The sequence below is a fragment of the Bos taurus genome, chromosome 13, assembly GCF_002263795.3.
Source record: "Bos taurus isolate L1 Dominette 01449 registration number 42190680 breed Hereford chromosome 13, ARS-UCD2.0, whole genome shotgun sequence".
NCBI classification, from domain to species: domain Eukaryota; kingdom Metazoa; phylum Chordata; class Mammalia; order Artiodactyla; family Bovidae; genus Bos; species Bos taurus.
In genome coordinates, this window is record NC_037340.1 from 51,148,974 (window position 1) to 51,168,237 (window position 19,264).

Consider the following 19,264-nt stretch of genomic DNA (forward strand, 5'->3'; position numbering starts at 1 on the left):
GGTGCCTGGCCAGGGTGGGCAGTTTCAGTCAGTGTGCTTCCCCTAACAAATCCCCCAAGAGGCTTGGTACTCAAGATACTTCTTGGGAATTTGGTGGAGGTCTCTTTCTTCTATAACTTTTTCCTGCTATGCATAGGCTAAGCCTGCCTAGTGGAGCAGAAGTCTCTCTCTATCTTATCTAAGTCAAGGTATTCTGTGCCTGAAACCAGCATTCACCCTTGTAGGAACAGCAATTTAGCCCTGTAAGAGATGAAATAGACAGGGGCCAAACAGGAGGCCTAACAAGATGGTCATCGCTGGGCCCCGGAAACAGAAGGCAACATTTGGTGTGAGGGCTGCAGGGTATGTGACTTTCTTCTGATGGTAGTGAGGCAACAGAGCAGTGCTCCAGGAATCTTGTGCTCAGCCTGAAGTTACCATCCTTCACCGGGTTGGGGGCCCCAGTTCTGCAGAGCTCAAAGACATTGTTATGGGTATTTCTTGAGCAGGAACCAGGACCCAGCCTCAAGGCCATACCATCATTCGATTGCTCCTTCTCTATTTTCTGTTTCCCCTCCCTTCCATGATCAGCAACTGTTTGAATCTGCCCTCTGGGACTCAGGGAAGGTGAAGGAGGCTGAATGAAGCCTATGTCCTACAAACAAGAAATGGGGAACAGAGAATGGATCTGTACTCCAGAGCCCCACGCAGTCTTGCTCAGTTTTAATTCAGGGAACTGGGCAACTATGACTCTGTTAAATTCCTATCAAAATGGGGCACAGGACTGCCTCAGTTTGGAGAATAGACATGGAAATGGAAGTATTTCTGAGTTCCAAGTCTTAGATCTGAGTCTTGATGATTAAAATCTCAATACCTTGGTTTGCCATTTTGGTGTAACACACCCAATTAGAAGTAGTTAGAAAAGTGACAACTGGAATTTTAATAGACAATATAAAGCTCACTTCTTTTCAGAAGACTAGGCCTGAAACCCATTCCAGAACTGGCACTTCAGGGAGACTTGTAGCCAGGTAGTCAGTTGTCTAGTTTTATAAAAGGTAAGGTTACAGTTACCAGCAGACATTGTTGTGAAAATGTTCGGCAGCATCCATGCCTGACACGACTCAGAAAACTCAAGCTTTTAGCAGTAGAAGGACTAGTCTGAAATTGCATCCATAGTGTCACCTAGTTATTTCCTTGGATGTCTGAACCATAGCTACTCTATCTTGACTTTTAATTGTAATATTCTCCTTAATAGCCAATGCAGATGTCACCATAAACGATGTCAGAGTTTCTCTAGGTATGAGAAGATATAAGAACTGGGACTCATAAAATCTTCTCCTGAAAAGATCTAACTATCTGAAGGCCTGTTCACAAGTTTTTCCCATAGCACAGAGTGCCTTATTACTGATTTTTACCCTGAATTCCTTTCAAGGGTATTGAAGGTCAGCAGCTGCAGTGGCCATGATTTAATCTTTGAAGAGGTAGATGGCAAGTGCCAATTTCCAGTTGGCAGGGTTCCTTCTTGGTCATAAACTTGACCATGATTTGGGGGTAAAGGGGCATTTCATGACCATTTAATCCCACAGTGGTGAGAATGCTCATTTTCAGGTCTGACAAAGATTTTGCTGACAGGCTATTCAATGTGCTGTTACTGGACTAGGCCATAAAATTGTATCCAAAATTCTCTGGACCACCTGTCTTACTAGACTCTCCATCCAGGAAAACATTCCCTCTTACTGCTCCTTCTGGTATCTAGAGTTACACTGTTACCATCATCGATCTCATATGCAACTATATATTATTTCATCAGAGACTCAGTCACACATTTGGCAGTGTTGTTGCTGTTTAGTTGCTCAGTCCTGTCTGACTCTTTGCAACCCCATGACTGTTGCCTGCCAGGCTCCTCTGTCCATACGGTTCTTCAGACAAGAATACTGGAGTAGGTTGCCATTTCCTTCTCCAAGGTTTGCTCCTAGTGTGAAAGTGAAAAAGTGAAAGTGCAGTTGCTCAGTTGTGTCCGACTTTTGGCAAATCCATGGACTGTACCTGACAGGCTCCTCCATCTATGGGATTTTCCAGGCAAGATTACTGGAATGAGTTGCCATTTCTTCTCCATTGGCAATGTAAGAATCAGCAATTTTGTAAAACAGGTGAAATACAAATAACATAGCCAACAGTATTTGTAAAGTCATAAGTAAGAATTAAGCTAAGAGCTTCCATTAGATGTAGCCCAGTAAGGAGGAGCCTGGTAGTCTGCAGTCCATGGGGTCGTGAAGAGTCCATGGGGTCACGAAGAGTCGGACATGACTGAGCGACTTCCCTTTCACTTTTCACTTTCATGCACTGGAGAAGGAAATGGCAACCGACTCCAGTGTTCTTGCCTGGAGAATCCCAGGGACGGGGGAGCCTGTTGGGCTGCCGTCTATGGGGTCGCACAGAGTCGGACACGACTGAAGTGACTTAGCAGCAGCAGCAGCAGTATATCCCAGGTCATCTGACTTAGACTATTCTGTAATCTTTATTTTCTAGGGAAATTGTATATTGGCACTGTCTATAAGCCACATAGCCCAGTTTTCTAGTGTTTTTAGACTGATTATCATTAGTATAATATAATTCTTCCCAGCAGATAGGAGACTTTAAACCTAAATTGCCATAGCCTGGTGTTATCTATATAAATCCATCCCATAATTGAGGGAGATTTTTTCCTTTGCTGAAACTTTGCTTATTGCTCTAATTGAGCTTTAGTAATAGAAGAAAACTCAAGTTCATGGCCAGTGTCAGAGCAGGCTTTATTGACCAGGTGAGGGGATCTCATCTAGTAATACCAATAGTGACCTATACATGACTATAACTTTCCTTTTAAAGTAAATTTCTTCAGGGCCAACCAATTTGAGCATTGGAATAGAGAAATTCACCAACCCAGAACCACACACAGGTAATTGGCCACGATCCCAACAACTGGATTGATTTCTAAAACTAGCATAGGATCATGCCGATGATAGAAGAATATTTGATTTATATGTAAAGGTCCAAGAAGTCAAGAAAACATTATAAATGATTATACAAATCAGGTCCAGCATCTTGGGCAAGCTGTTTATTTCTGATGTCTTTTTCTTGTCCTGGTGTAGTGCAGTTTCTCCTCTGATAAAAAGCTCCTTCCCTCCAGGTTGGAGACAGTCCCTTAAATTATGTCTTTTTCCAGTCCTGTTTGTGGGTTGTGAGGCAACTGATCTTTGTCCAAAGATAGGTTACTGAAATAAGCTTCAGAAACAAATTTAGGATATCTTTTAATAATTCAATTAAATTTTAAATTAATATACCCTAACAGCAAAGAACTATCCAGGAAATGAGTCTTAGTAGATACAGACCTTTATTAACAAACTGAGATTTAAAATTCATTGAAACATCCTTTTCTCCCTAAAATCACCCTCATTTTTGCCAAATATAACCAAATTAAGACTAGTTTGTGAAATAGGTCTGGTCTCAATAAACTTGGCCTGATGATATATATAACCATAACTGACCATTGAGTTTTTACTTTGCTGAAACTTTTATAGAGTCTCAGGCTGAACTTTTCAAACTGTTAGGTAGGTAGAATAGGGAAAAGGAGTCCAAAATGGCGGTGGCTGGAAGACAGGGAAGGTCCGAGGACCAGAGTGAGGACTTCAGGCAGAACAAACAAAACAAACAGCACTCCTGGCTAAGCACAATTTGCATAGGGCAGGCCCAGGTGGAGGAAAAAACATATAAAAGGAGGAGCCAAAGTGCTTTCTCTGGGACTCTCGCGCCTGCGTGCATGCGCATGCGCGCTCTCTCTCTCGCTCTCTCTGGCTCTCTCTCGCTCTCTCTGCTCTCTCGCGCTCTCTCTCTCTCTCTCTTTCTCTCTCTCTTTCTCCCTCTCCACGCACTCCTCCACTCTCTTCTCTTCGAGTCTTGGATTCTTCTGCTATCTTCTAAATAAAATGGAGCTGTAACACTGATTTGCCTAAGAGCTGTAACACGGTTTGTCCAAGACCCGAGAGCTGTGATGCGCCGAGGGCTTTAATGTCCGTTGCTCCAAATCTTTGTTGTGACGAGACAAAGAACCGAGGAACATACACTCACGTGACAAAACAAAACCTTTCAGGGATAGGAAAATCTTGCCAAAGGCTTATCACAGATTTCACCTAACAAATCAATGTGAATTCCTCTGTTTTCAAGGTCTTAAAAATTCCTTGAGATTTCTGTACTTGTTAGTGACATAACCTTCTTAACTTATCTGATAAAGTTACTGGAAACCTAAGAGTTTCCAATCTCTGGAGGGGTCAGGAAGACAAGACAGATGTTTCCATCTGTTTATAAAGTGTAATTTTACCAAATTATTGTCATAATTAGTTTGAGGGGAAGGTTTTCCCTACTCCTGGAAAACACAGATTCAAACCCACAACTTTTCAGATAGAAACCGTAAAAGTTATAAGCATATTTACCAGTTCAGTTCTTCATATTTACCAGTTCAGTTCTTCTGTTAACCTTTGTAAAGTCATCAGGCTTCTCCTTAGAATACCAGAACATGTCAGAATTTTAGGAAATCCATATAATTTCTGCTGCTAAGTCACTTCAGTCGTGTCTGACTCTGTACGACCCCATAGACGGCAGCCCACCAGGCTTCGCCGTCCCTGGGATTCTCCAGGCAAGAACACTGGAGTGGGTTGCCATTTCCTTCTCCAATGCCTGAAAGTGAAAAGTGAAAGTGAAGTCTCTCAGTCATGTCCAACCCTTAGCGACCCCATGGACTGCAGCCTACCAGGCTCCTCCATCCATGGGATTTTCCAGGCAAGAGTACTGGAGTGGGTTGCCATTGCCTTCTCCATATAATTTCTAGGATACCTATATTAGTTATACTTACCATACAATATAACCTGAGAGGATTTATTACTCATCTGATAACATTTCCCATGTAATTTAACCAACCAAATAAACCCAATTAATTTAATATCTCTCTTTGGGATGTTTCAGGGGCCCTTTGAAGCATCCCAAAGGTAGCTAGAGGTCAAAAGAACTTCAAGAGAATTTGATTTAGGAAATTTTGTCCAAAAAAATCAAAAAGGTTTAGAACATTCAGTGAGATCTAGCCAATGCTGATGGGTGTGTCACTTAGCCTGCTGATATCTTACAATGGGTGTACATACAGAGGCTCAAAGTCTAGTCAAAGTCGATTCCACCATCTTGGACCTAGTTGGTTTTAACCAGTTTTCCTATGACTGAGTCATTCCTAATGAAATCCATTTACCTAATGAATTTTAATCCAATTTTAGAAAATCCTGATCATGTATAACTCTTTTCAGTAATTTTTTATATCTTCGTCTACTGAAAACACATCTTAGTTTCCCTAAAGTATTTTCCACAATGAGGTACATTTCTGGCTGACAAATTTGTAACAGAATACAATCTTATTTGACCTCTAGTAAACCTAGGTTTGGCTTCCATGGTGGCTGAGATGGTAAAGCATCTGCCTACAAAGCCAGAGACCCGGGTTCAATCCCTGGATTGGGAAGATCTCCTGGAGAAGGAAATGGCAACCCACTCCAGTATTCTTGCCTGGAAAATCCCATGGACAGAGGAGCCTGGGAGGCTATAGTCCATGGGGTTGCAAAGAGTCGGACACGACTGAGCGACTTCACTTCACTTCACTTCAAACCTAGGTACAACAGAAGTATTATACTTGTTGATGGTTTGAAAAACCAGATATTAACTTAATACTGAATATTTCCCAGTTCACATGAATCCGGAATTCATTTAGCTTAATTTAGAATTGTTTGCTTTGTTAGCACTTTTATTTTTTAAGCCAATTAAATAATTAAATATTATCCAGAGACAAAGACATACCAAGACAGACACATATTCAGACAGACACCACGTGATATCTAGCTTCATTTCTAAACTTAGTCATGAATTAGATATTACAGTATAAAATTTACTAGTTTATAAATAATAATTGGAGTAAATAAAAATTTTAAAGTCTTCTTCCCATTTTTCCTCAGTCTCAGGAGTTAGAGATGGCCTACATAAGTGTTCCTGAGGGCCCTGGTCTCAAGGCACAGGGAAAGAAAATCAAGTTCTAACAAAATGGCAGCAGGTCTAAACCAAATGGTGGCCACACAAAGCCAAATGGCCATCACAAATTACAACACCAAACACAGAGTATAAAACACATACATAGACCTGGCAGTCCTAATCAGAAACTCCCTTAAATATAAGATTACAGTCTCTCAGAAAACATCCTGTAGAGACATAGAACTTCAGATCCAAGTACTAACAGAGTAAATGAAAATATCTCAGGTCTTCAAAGATTTCAAAGGGAGAAAAGGAAGCCAAGTTGAAAGAAGAGGGGAGGAGGTGGGAGAGGAAGCAAAATGGGTGGCCTTTCAGATATCTCTTGCAGATACCCAGGCATTAAGGGACTTTACCCTGAGCCTCCAGAGAAGGGAAGACTGGAATTCAGCCCTACTAGAAACCAGACCAGAATAGAACAGAACCAGAATTCGAGTTCTCTGCCAAGAGGAGGTGATCAGCCTCCAATCCTCAGCTCAGGCTGAGGCTCTTCGACCAGATTCCTGCGTCCAAGACCAGGGGACTAGAAAAAAGGGATAGGATAGGAAGGGTTAAAGCGAGGAAAGAGAGAAGGGAGGCAAGAGAGGTCAATAAAGTCTCTTGTTCCTTACCCAGTCTGGGCACTCTGGCTAGTTGTCTGCATCAGGAGGAGACCAGGGACAAAATGGGTCCGGTTGCGGCCACTGGTCTGGTCCATCAGCAGGCAAGCTAGTCCCCAAGTACCCCAAGTGGTCAGGATGTCAGTCACAGCAAAGAAGAGAATCACCATTTATTGCAGGAAGGGAGACACCCACCCCCACCCCCAATCAGGGCCCAAGACTGGGCTCTTAGTCTAACACTCAGAAATGAACTGTCCGAGGAGACACATGTGCTGACAAACCAAGAGATTTTATTGGGACAGGAAGCCTGGGTGGAGAGCAGTAGGGTAAGGGAAACCAGGAGAGATGCTCTGCTTGCAATCTCGTGTATTATGGTGATGGGATTAGTTTCCAGGCTGTCTTTGCCCAATCATTCTGACTCAGAGTCCTTCCTGGTGGTGCACGCATTGTTCAGCCAAGACGGATGTCAGCAAGAAGGATTCTGGGAGGTGGTCAGACACGTGGTGCCTCCTTTTGGGAAACTCAGAAGAGTTTCCTAAACTCTTCCAGTTGGTGGTGGCTTATTAGTTCCATACTTACCAGGACCTCCCGTCGTAAAACAACTCATGCACATGGTCACTATGGTGCCTGGCCAGGGTGGGCAGTTTCAGTCAGTGTTCTTCCCCTAACACACCCACACACCCCCCACTCTCTTCCCTGCAACAGAAGGAGAACCTCAAAGGGGGAAAATGAGGGAAAGTGAGCAATCATTTCTCTAACTTCCCTCAGCTGCAGTGCCCACACACTCAACTGAAGCGCCTCAAATGAGATCACCATGAGGCCTGTTGCAGACTCCCAACAGCACCAACGATTTCTGTGGCCCAGGAATAGCAGAGCCAAGGAGCTGGGAACAGGAGGGTGTCTCTTGAGAATACACTCCATGCTGAAGAAAAGACACCTCTTCTGCTCTTGAAGCAGCACTAGATTGACCCTAGGCTTTGTTGTTACAGGATGTGCTAAACCATCCCCCCTCCAAGTGTTAGTTGCACAGCCACATCCGAGTCTTTGCAACCCCATGAACTGGGGTCCCATCAGGCTCCTCTGGCCATGGAATTCTCCAGGTAAGAACACTAGAGTGTGTTGCCATTCCATTTTCCAGGGGAACCTTCCTGATCCAGGGATCAAACCCTAGTCTCCTGCACTGCAGGCAGATTCTTTACCAGCTGAGCCACCAGGGAAGTCAAACCCCTCAAAGGTAAGTTTTTTGGTTTTTGTTTTTTGTTTTTTTTTTTTTTACTTTACAATATTGTATTGGGTTTGCCATACATTGACATGAATCCACCATGGGTGTACATGTGTTCCCCCTCCTGAACCCCCTTCTCACCTCCCTCCCTGTCCCATCCCTCTGGGTCATCCCAGTGCACCAGCCCTGAGCACCCTGTATCATGCATTGAACCTGGACTGGCAATTCGTTTCACATGTGATAATTTACATGTTTCAATGCCATTCTCCCATATCATTCCGCCCTCTCCCTCTCCCACAGAGTCCAAAAGATTGTTCCATACATCTGTGTTTCTTTTGCTGTCTCACATACAGGGTTATCATTGCCACCCTTCTAAATTCCATATATATGTGTTAGGATTGCCGGGAGAAATATCAATAACCTTGGATATGCAGATGATAGCACTCTTATGGCAGAAAGTGAAGAGGAACTAAAAAGCCTCTTGATGAAAGTGAAAGAGGAGAGTGAAAAAGTTGGCTTAAAGCTCAACATTCAGAAAACTAAGATCATGGCATCTTGTCCCATCACTTCATGGCAGATAGATGGGGAAACTGTGGAATGTCAGACTTTATTTTGGGGGGGCTCCAAAATCACTGCAGATGGTGATTGCAGCCATGAATCACATGAGTAAGCATTCAGTTCAGTTCAGTCACTCAGTCGTGTCCGACTCTTTGCGACCCCATGAATCGCAGCACGCCAGGCCTCCCTATCCATCACCAACTCCCTGAGTTCACCCAGACTCATGTCCATGGAGTCAGTGATGCCATCCAGCCATCTCATCCTCTGTCGTCCCCTTCTCCTCCTGCCCCCAATCCCTCCCAGCATCAGAGTTTTTTCCAATGAGTCAACTCTTCGCATGAAGTGGCCAAAGTACTGGACTTAAGCTTTAGCATTATTTCTTCCAAAGAAATCCCACGGCTGATCTCCTTCAGAATGGACTGGTTGGATCTCCTTGCAGTCCAAGGGACTCTCAAGAGTCTTCTCCAACACCACAGTTCAAAAGCATCAATTCTTCAGTGCTCAGCCTTCTTCATAGTCCAACTCTCACATCCATACATGATCACAGGAAAAACCATAGCCTTAACTAGATGGACCTTTGTTGGCAAAGTAATGTATCTGCTTTTCAATATGCTATCTAGGTTGGTCATAACTTTCCTTCCAAGGAGTAAGCATCTTTTAATTTCATGGCTGCACTCACCATATGCAATGATTTTGGAGCCCCCCAAAATAAAGTCTGACACTGTTTCCACTGTTTCCCCATCTATTTCCCATGAAGTGATGGGACCGGATGCCATGATCTTCGTTTTCTGAATGTTGAGCTTTAAGCCAACTTTTTCACTCTCCTCTTTCACTTTCATCAAGAGGCTTTTTAGTTCCTCTTCACTTTCTGCCATAAGGGTGGTGTCATCTGCATAACTGAGGTTATTGATATTCCTCCCAGCAATCTTGATTCCAGCTTGTGTTTCTTCCAGTCCAGAGTTTCTCATGATGTACTCTGCATATAAGTTAAATAAGCAGGGTGACAATATACAGCCTTGACGTACTCCTTTTCCTATTTGGAACCAGTCTGTTGTTCCATGTCCAGCTCTAACTGTTGCTTCCTGACCTGCACACAAAAGAAGACTCTACACATGGACATTACCAGATGGTCAACACCGAAATCAAATTGATTATATTCTTTGCAGCCAAAGATGGAGAAGCTCTATACAGTCAACAAAAACAAGACCAGGAGCTGACTGTGGCTCAGATCATGAACTCCTTATTGCCAAATTCAGACTTAAATTGAAGAAAGTAGGGAAAACCACTAGACCATTCAGGTATGACCTAAATCAAATCCCTTACAATTATACAGTGGAAGTGAGAAATAGATTTAAGGGCCTAGATCTGATAAATAGAATGCCTGATGAACTATGGAATGAGGTTCGTGACATTGTACAGGAGACAGGGATCAAGACAATCCCCATGGAAAAGAAATGCAAAAAAGCAAAATGGCTGTCTGGGGAGGCCTTACAAATAGCTGTGAAAAGAAGAGAAGCGAAAAGCAAAGGAGAAAAGGAAAGACATACCCATTTAAATGCAGAGTTCCAAAGAATAGCAAGAAGAGGTAAGAAAGCCTTCTTCAGTGATCAATGCAAAGAAATAGAGGAAAACAACAGAATGGGAAAGACTAGACATCTCTTCAAGAAAATTAGAGACACCAAGGGAACATTTCATGCAAAGATCGGCTCAATAAAAGACAGAAATGGTATGGAACTAACAGAAGCAGAAGATATCAAGAAGAGGTGGCAAGAATACACAGAAGAACTGTACAAAAAAGATCTTCATGACCCAGATAATCACGATGGTGTGATCACTGACCTAGAGCCAGACATCCTGGAATGTGAAGTCAAGTGGGCCTTAGAAAGCATCACTATGAACAAAGCTAGTGGAGGTGATGGAATTCCAGTTGAGCTATTTCAAATCCTGAAAGATGATGCTGTGAAAGTGCTGCACTCAATATGCCAGCAAATTTGGAAAACTCAGCAGTGGCCACAGGACTGGAAAAGGTCAGTTTTCATTCCAATCCCAAAGAAAGGCAATGCCAAAGAATGCTCAAACTACTGCACAATTGCACTCATCTCACATGCTAGTAAAGTAATGCTCAAAATTCTCCAAGCCAGGCTTCAGCAATATGTGAACCGTGAACTTCCTGATGTTCAAGCTGGTTTTAGAAAAGGCAGAGGAACCAGAGGTCAAACTGCCAACATCCGCTGGATCATGGAAAAAGCAAGAGATTTCCAGAAAAACACCTATTTCTGCTTTATTGACTATGCCAAAGCCTTTGACTGTGTGGATCACAATAAACTGTGGAAAATTCTGAAAGAGATGGGAATACCATAACACCTGACCTGCCTCTTGAGTAAGCATTAAAAGACTTTCCTTGGAAGGAAAGTTGTGACCAACCTAGATAGCATATTCAAAAGCAGAGATATTACTTTGCCAACAAAGGTCCATCTAGTCAAGGCTATGGTTTTTCCAGTGGTCATGTATGTATGTGAGAGTTGGACTGTGAAGAAAGCTGAGCACCAAAGAATTGATGCTTTTGAACTGTGATGTTGGAGAAAACCCTTGAGAGTCCCTTGGACTGCAAGGAGATCCAATCAGTCCATCCTAAAGGAGATCAGTCCTGAGTGTTCATTGGAAGGACTGATGCTAAAGCTGAAACTCCAATACTTTGGCCACCTCACGCAAGTGTTGACTCATTGGAAAAGACCCTGATGCTGGAAGGGATTGGGAGCAGGAGGAGAAGGGGACGACAGAGGATGAGATGGCTGGATGGCATCACCAATTTGATGCACATGAGTTTGGGTGAACTCCGGGAGTTGATGATGGACAGGGAGACCTGGCGTGCTGTGATTCATGGGGTCGCAAAGAGTAAGACATGACTGAGTGACTGAACTGAACTGATACTGTACTGATGTTTTTCTTTCTGGCTTACTTCACTGTGTATAATAGGCTCCAGTTTCATCTGCCTTATTAGAACTGATTCAAATGTATTCTTTTTAACAACTGAGTAATATTCCATTGTGTGTATGTAGCACAGCTTTTTGCCTGCCCTATGAAATGGGAGCTGGTGACTGAACAGACTAGGTCAATGCAAATAAAGTAATGCGCTCTTTCTTGCACACGCTGCTGTCCACTATTTGGGCAGATTCTGGGTCTCAGAGGTCTAAGAGGACCTGCTGCAAATGAAGCAGTTGGAGGAGGGGGCGGTGTCTTCCTTATTCATGCTACTCTGTGTCCCCGCGATGCTGGTGGACTGAATGCTAGGAAGAGGTGGCAGTTCCAATTTTTCACTTTAAAACTTTATAGGTCGAGCAAAAATACTAAACATAAGAAGCAGAAAGCCGCAACTCCTCCCTAGGACATCCCCAGCGGGTAAGGCAGGCTCCGAGGCCAGAGAGCCGCGCCTGCGCACTACGGACTCTGAAGCACAGGCCAACTGAGGGAGGTGGGCGGGGCTGCCCGGCCATCCGGGTTCCCTCACCCCGCCCCCGCTGCATGAATGAGAGGCGCGGCGCCCGCCCCTCCCCCGCTGGGCCCGCCCCTCGCCGGGGCTGTGGCGCGCCGTCTGCCGCTGCCACCTCAGCCGCGCTTGGTTCAGCCAGACGCCCGCTGGTTACTGCCCGGAGCTGACGGTCCCAGCACGCTCGCCGCCTCTGCCAGCACGACAGAGTAAGTAAGCAAGCGAGGGTTGGGCCGCTGAGCGCCGTCGCCCCCTGGTTTGGGGAGTAAGGGACCGGGCAGGTCCGGGTTCGGGATGCTAAGGAGACCGTGGGCCCGCGCCAGCCTCCCCCACTCACACTCCCGGCGCCTCGGTCGGGAGCTGGGACGGGTAGGACAGCGGCCCTGGGCCGGGAGGGGCGCGGAAGAGGGTCCGCGCACGAACAGGAGGGTGAGTCCCGCACAAAGGGAGGCGCGGAGCTGTCACCGGGAGACTACAGAGAAAGGTTCGCGGCGCCCTGTGCGCCCAGCTAGCCCGTGCCCCGCGTCTGGTCCCCGGGCGTGGGAGCTGCTGGGATGTGCCCGGAGCGAGGACGAGGATGGCGAAGACTGCTGCCTCCCTCTTGGCCGTGGGAACGCGCCTTGGGGGGGCGCGGCGTGGCAGTGTTTTCCTGGTCCCCGTCTGCTCCTCCCCTTTCTTTGTGGCGTCTGTCTCATGCCCGTTTGTCACTGGGTATAAGCAGTGGTCTGGGATGAGACCTCTTGCCTCGCTTACTCATTAATGAAAGTCAGGTGCTGGCCTCATATTTGTGAGTGGGGGGCCGTGTGTGCTTCCACAGGGCAGAGAATTAAGGCCCCTCTTTTGTTTCCAGAGACTTAATGGTTTGTATGTGACCTCTGAAATGAGCGAATTGGAGATCATTTAAAGGGGATGAGGAAAAAAAGACATATTCCTTCATCAGATCTTCAGGCAATTCTGTCTCTGGCATTCTTTCAAACAGTATTTCTTTGTTTCTTGCTGCAAAACCAGTGGGTTTTTTTTAACTGAAAATATGTGTCTACATTCTCAATGTATTTCTATATTCTCAGTATATCCGGAACACTTGCTTTCCGAGTGTTGGTAAATGGTCATATACTCATGTATATGTACATGAGAATAGTACATATAGAACACTGCTTTTTAGTTAATTGGTAATTATGTCTGTATATTGATATACGTTGTCTATAGAAATGCTCCAGTATATCTAGGACACTTTTGTCAGCTCCTCAGTACAGCAGATTTTGTTTCTTCCTGCCTCCCGGTGTTAATAAGAAGGTGGTCCAGCAGGTTCTCTCCGCCTCCTTGCCTTTTTTCCCCCGTAATTCTGTGGCAAAGGGTGTTACTGCATATTTCCCTGGCATGCGCCCTTGCTTTGATCTGAATTTTCCTGTGCTCTGTTGTCTGGTTGTGCAGCCCAGCTCAGTGGCACCTCTTACAGGACTATTGGAAAACAGAACACCTTTTTTTTTTTTTGTCCTCATCCCCAGAGAGAGGAGGAAGCTCCGCAGTTTCCCACAGACTTTGGCTCTGTGGGGACTGACTGCCTGACTTTGTTTGCTTGAAGTTATGAGGAGTCACAGCTGATATGGACCAATTAAAAAGAAGCAGTTATAATAGCACCAGCTATTCCTTGCTGTTTCACTTGGACCTTTTACTCTCTTAAATGTATAAGTTTTAGAAGATCGTTGGTTGCATTTGCTGTTTCTTTTGTGTACCCTTATAATTTGCAGAGTGACAGGAAATTAGCTAAACTCAGTTGTTGTAAGGAACATACCTCCAAATATTAATATACTTTTGTTATGATCTTTTGATTCAGAATAGCAGCAGTAAAAAAAAAAAAGTGAGGAGCTAATTAGAGGATATGAATAGTTGAATTGATTCAGTTTTAAGATTCCCTTTAAGGTTATTTTTAGTAACATGTATTTTAATTCCTGGTAGTTTTCGGTGCAAAATGAAATTGAAACTAAGCAGTCTTCCATAGCATCTGTTTATGTATATTCCCTCTGTTGCAAACATTTGCTTTTAATTTGAAAGAGAAATTTTCCATTTGGTTGGAACAGGATCCATTATTCTTGGTAAAAATCTTACCTTATGTTAGCATGATCAAATTCTTTCTTTGTAAAAGTTAAAATTAATAAAAGTTGATTTTTTAATTTGAAATTTTGGTTCTATGATGTCAGATTTAAATAAAATTTTTATGAATTAACTCAAAATAAGGCAACTTATAAATGAGTGCTTCATTAATTACATTAACTAGTGTCACTAATACTGAAGCAACCCAAATAACTTATGAATTGCCTGCATAAGATTTTTCTCTTTTAGGAAGCCCTTTAAAACAAATTATAAGGGGAAGTCTTAAATAAACAGCGTAGTGTAACCGGAATTATCACTGAAATAGGCTTGCATAGTACTACAATATTGGGCAACTTTAATTTTGCAAGCATGACTTAGCTATTGTTTGTACCAACAAAGGAAACTAAAAACATCCTGGCCTTGTTATTCAGCATTCTGTTAATCAAAATCTTTACCAGTCCATAGTTTTGCATTTTTGTAGGATGATGATTGAGGAAAAATTCCAAAGTAATATCTATATTGCCAAAATAGGTTACATGCTGTTTTATTAATAAATATAATCTTTATATTCATTAGAAATACTGATATTGTTATGTTAGTAATAGTATATATGATGACACTTTGTCACCCAAACTGGGATACATTATCCTCCCAGTATTCTGTCAGTAATTGTTTTCTGGGAATTCCCTGGTCTAGTGATTAGGACTCTGCTTACACTACAGTGAGCATGGATTGATCCCTGGTGGGGGAACTAAGTTCCTATATGCTGTGCAGCCAAATACTAATTGTTTTCTGTTTCAAATGGCAGTTTATTCTAAAATCAGTAATAATCTTATCATAATGTATTATTAGATCAGTGCAAACGTAATTACAATTTTGCATTGTTGAAGTTTGCCATTTGATATTGGAATACATTCTTAAATAAATATGGTTATGTTATACTATAGAAATGATGTCAGACAAAAAGCAAATTCCAGTGATTTTTTTTTATTGGAGTTCAAAATGGGTCATAAAGCAGCAGAGACAACTCGCAGCATCAACAACGCATTTGGCCCAAGAACTGCTAACAAACACACAGTGCAATAGTGGTTCAAGAAGTTTTGCAAAGGAGACAGAGCCTTGAAGATAAGGAGCGCAGTGGCTGGCCATTGGAAGTTAACAACAACCAATTGAAAGCAATCATCAAAGCTCTTACAACTACGTGAGAAGTTGCTAAAGAACCCAATATCCACCGTTCTACAGTCATTCTGCATTTGAAGCAAATTGGAGAGGTGAAAAAGCTCAATAAGTGGGTGCCTCATGAGCTGACTGAAAATCAAAAAAAATCATCATGTTAAAGTGTAGTCTTCTCTTAGCCTATGCAACAACAATGAACCATTTCTCGATCAGATTATAATGTGTGATGAAAAGTGGATTTTATATGACAACCAGCTCAGTGGTTGGACCGAGAAGAAACTCCCAAAACACTTCCCAAAGCCAAACTTGCACTGAAAAAAGGTCATAGTCATTGTTTGGTGGTCTGCTGCCTGTCTGATCAACTACAGCTTTCTGAATCCCAGCAAAGCCATTATATCTGAGAAGTATGCTCAGCAAATCGATGAGATGCACTGAAAACTGCAATGCCTGCAGCTGGCATTGGTCAACAGAATGGGCCCAATTCTCCTCCACAACATCACCTGACCACACGTCACACAACCAAAGCTTCAGAACTTGAATGAATTGGGCTATGAAGTTTTGCCTCAAACGCCATATTCACCTGACCTCTTACCAACTGACTACCACTTCTTCAAGCATCTCAACAACTTTTTCCAGGGAAAATGCTTCCACAACCATCAGGAAGCAGAAAATGCTTTCCAAGAGTTTATCTAATCCCAAAGCACAGATTTTTACACAACAGGAATAAAAAAACTTGTTGACAAAAATGTGTTGATTGTAATGGTTCCTATTTTGATTTAAAAAGATGTGTTTTAGCCTAGTTATAATGATTTAAAATTCACAGTCTGAAACCACAACTACTTTTGCACTAACCTAATAGCAGCTTAAACTATATGAAATTGCCATTTTTTTTTTAGATTGGGGAGTTACCAAAGATCAGTGGTTTCATATGGTTCAATTATTTTAAATTCTTAGCAGTTCTTTCTAGTATTTACCTTTATATTTATTTCATTTTCAATGTTTAAACTGCAATTCCTTGATTTTCTACCTTTGTATATTATCCATGGAGTTCTAGTTTGGAAGTTGAGTACTTAATTGTTCCACATAACCATCCTTCAACTCCCCCACCTCATATCTATACTTTACAGTTTCCAGTTAAGTCAGTATTCAGTATTTATATGACTGTGGCAGTATACCTAAATTCACAGATGAGCCGTATTGAATATGTATTACCTATTATGTTTCTTTTTTGTACAACTTTATTTCTCCTGAGTTAAGTAATTGCCACTTTTGTTTGTTCTTCATTTGCCTAGTTTTCTTTTTACCAGTCACAAATTCTCCTCAAATTTTATGACAGAAATGATCATCTTTCAATATATTCAGATAATCTGTTTCATTTCTATTTCCTAGCTGTCATATAGGACCTCCCTTTTTATCTTCTTGTGAATTCTCTTTGCCTTCCTCCTATGTTTCCTGGATCCTGTGTCTTCCTTATTCTTTAGTAGTTTCCTGAGAAAGAACATCTACAAACTCTGAAATTTCTTCCTGAATTCAGAAGTTGCATGTCTGAAATGTCTTCATTTTACCTACACACTTGAATGGTGGTTTCACTGGATGTTGAATTCTAGATTGAAAATTAGTGTCTGTCTCTTGAAGGCTTCCAGCTGTAATCCCCATTCTCTTTTTCCTCCCACTCTGAAAGACTGGGAGGATCTTCTAGTTATCCCTGGTGTTCTGACATTTCATGGTGTTCCTCAAAATGGTGTTTCATGGTGTTCCTTTTTCATTCCTTTTGCTTGTAGGGCAGATAATATTTCCCCAAATATGTATATATATGTGCACACAGGCATACATACTGTCTCACCCAATATGCTATTCTTCATGATGTTGACATGCATCCATCAAGAGGTGCGGTCTTTGTTTCCTCTACTTGAACCTGTGCAGACAACCTGTGCTTCCCAGGATGTTTTGGGTCTTGAGCCAACATGATGGTTTAGGAATACAGTTGGATGATCAAAAGCAGCCACTTTGAGGGGATGTTTTATTTATTTATTTATTTTTTACTTTTAAATGAAGTCATCAGTTTACTTTTGACTAGAAATATGAGTTAACACCAGAGAAAGTGTCTTTCAGCATTGAAATGTAATCACCTCTGGAATCAACATGAAGACCATCAGTTGCATTTTTTTAAAAATCTGCTTTAGGAAGTGATAGAGCCGTATATGACCAAAAAAAAAAAAAAAACCAATCTATAAGCTTCATGATTAAATACGTCATGACTATAACTAAAACAAACACATTATTTGCAAGAGTTTCTCTGATAAGAAGATAGAGGCAAATGGAGTTACATAAACCAGGGCTTGTTTGGACATTGTCAGTGACTCAGTGTTTATCTCAGGGATGCATATTTTTAAATATTTTTTAACCCATGAATTTTTTTCTATTTACAGCTGCTTTACTCCTCATCTAGCCTTCCCCAAGGGCCCATATCATATAAGTTGACTATTACTAGAGAACTTCAGATTCAGGACTAAAAATCTGAAGTGGACTACTCTCATCACTGGCCCCAGAAAATTGCCAGATTCTTAATAACTTGTAATTCTTAATTTTGGCCTATATTAATGTCTCCACACTCTTTAACTTCATGAGCAACCCACCCATCCCAATGCTGATAAGTGGGCTGTGTACTTACTTCATTGAGGGTTTAAAAGTTATCAGACAGATACTCTTCATCCTCTCCTCACCAAATCTATAAATCTACCTTGTTTAGGATCCTTATTTTCTGTTTTCTTCCCATCAGAGGCCAATTTGCCTCCCCACCTTACACCCCCTCGAGCTAGTCAAAAACTTGACTTCTGCTTTTGTGCTCTCTTTCACGTCCTCAACAACTTTCCAAGGCACCACCAATATCAGCATACATACATGCTCTAATATTGCCCATTTTTAAAAACAACAAAAAATTAAAACAACTTTCCCCTGACCTTACATCCATCTCTTTCTGTTTACCTTCATGGTTAAATGTCTCAAAAGAGTAGTCTACACATTTCCTCCCTATCTCCTCTGTACTATGTGTCACTCTCTGAAATTCTGTTGTTGACTGAATTTTTTTGTCTCTTACCCTTCACTGGAAAGTGAGCTCCAGGAAAGCAAGACCTCATCTATCCTGTTTACCACTATGTTCCTAGGACAGCAACTGACACAAGTACCTACTCAGTACATGGGCAAAAAAGGCATAACTGACATATTTAGCCGGGTAGAATAGCTCTTTTTAAAAAAATTTCTAACAAGAAAATCAATTTTCATTTATTTTTTAAATTATTCTCTACTTTTTGCTACACTTGAAAGTTGAAAAATTATGAAGACTATATTAATGGTTGAATTTTACCTACGTTACATTACATTTTGTTCTTTCCTAAAGTGAAAGTGAAGTCGCTCAGTCGTGTCCGACTCTTTGCAACCCCATGCACTATAGCCTCCCAGGCTCCTCTGTCCATGGGATTTTCCAGGCAATAGTACTGGAGTGGATTGCCATTTCCTTCTCCAGGGGATCTTCCCAACCCAGGGATCGAACCCCGGTCTCCCACATTGTAGACAGGCGCTTTACCGTCTGGGCCACCAGGGAAGTCTAAGTATAATTTAAATTGTCAGTCTTACACCTGGATTGATTGACTGATCAGTCAGACTGATTGGAGTTGAATTTTAGTTCTTTTCACTTTTTGCCATGTGACCTTGGGCAGATTAACCTCTCTGTTTCCTCATCTGCAAGGTGGAAATAAGAAAGTACCTACCTCATATGTTGTGTAGGTCAAGTGAGATAACATGTAAAATGCTAAACCCAGTACTTGCCATGGTGGCTAATACAATGAAAATAGTTACAGTTATTGTTTGTATACTCTTCTCTGCTTTCTAATATTTGATCTGACTTGGTCACTGTAGTTTTGTGTTTTCTTTTTTGTCACTTTAGTATTTTTGTTTGAAGTATTTATATCTAGAGTATATTGACTATGAATGTGACTCTCCTGTTTTTAGTTTTGTTGGAGTATATTGACTATGAATATGTTGACTGCTACTGCTGCTGCTAAG

General features: G+C 42.0%; 1 protein-coding gene across 2 annotated transcripts in view; it reads left to right on the forward strand.

The window, feature by feature from the left end:
- Positions 1-12,056: 12,056 nt before the first annotated feature.
- The window catches only part of RNF24 (ring finger protein 24), a 111,647-nt gene continuing 104,439 nt past the window's right edge, over positions 12,057-19,264 (forward strand). Inside the window, exon 1 of one of the 2 annotated variants that reach the window (XM_005214886.5) lies at positions 12,057-12,144. The gene's annotated coding sequence lies outside the window, so the exon portion shown is untranslated. 2 annotated transcript variants of the gene reach the window in all.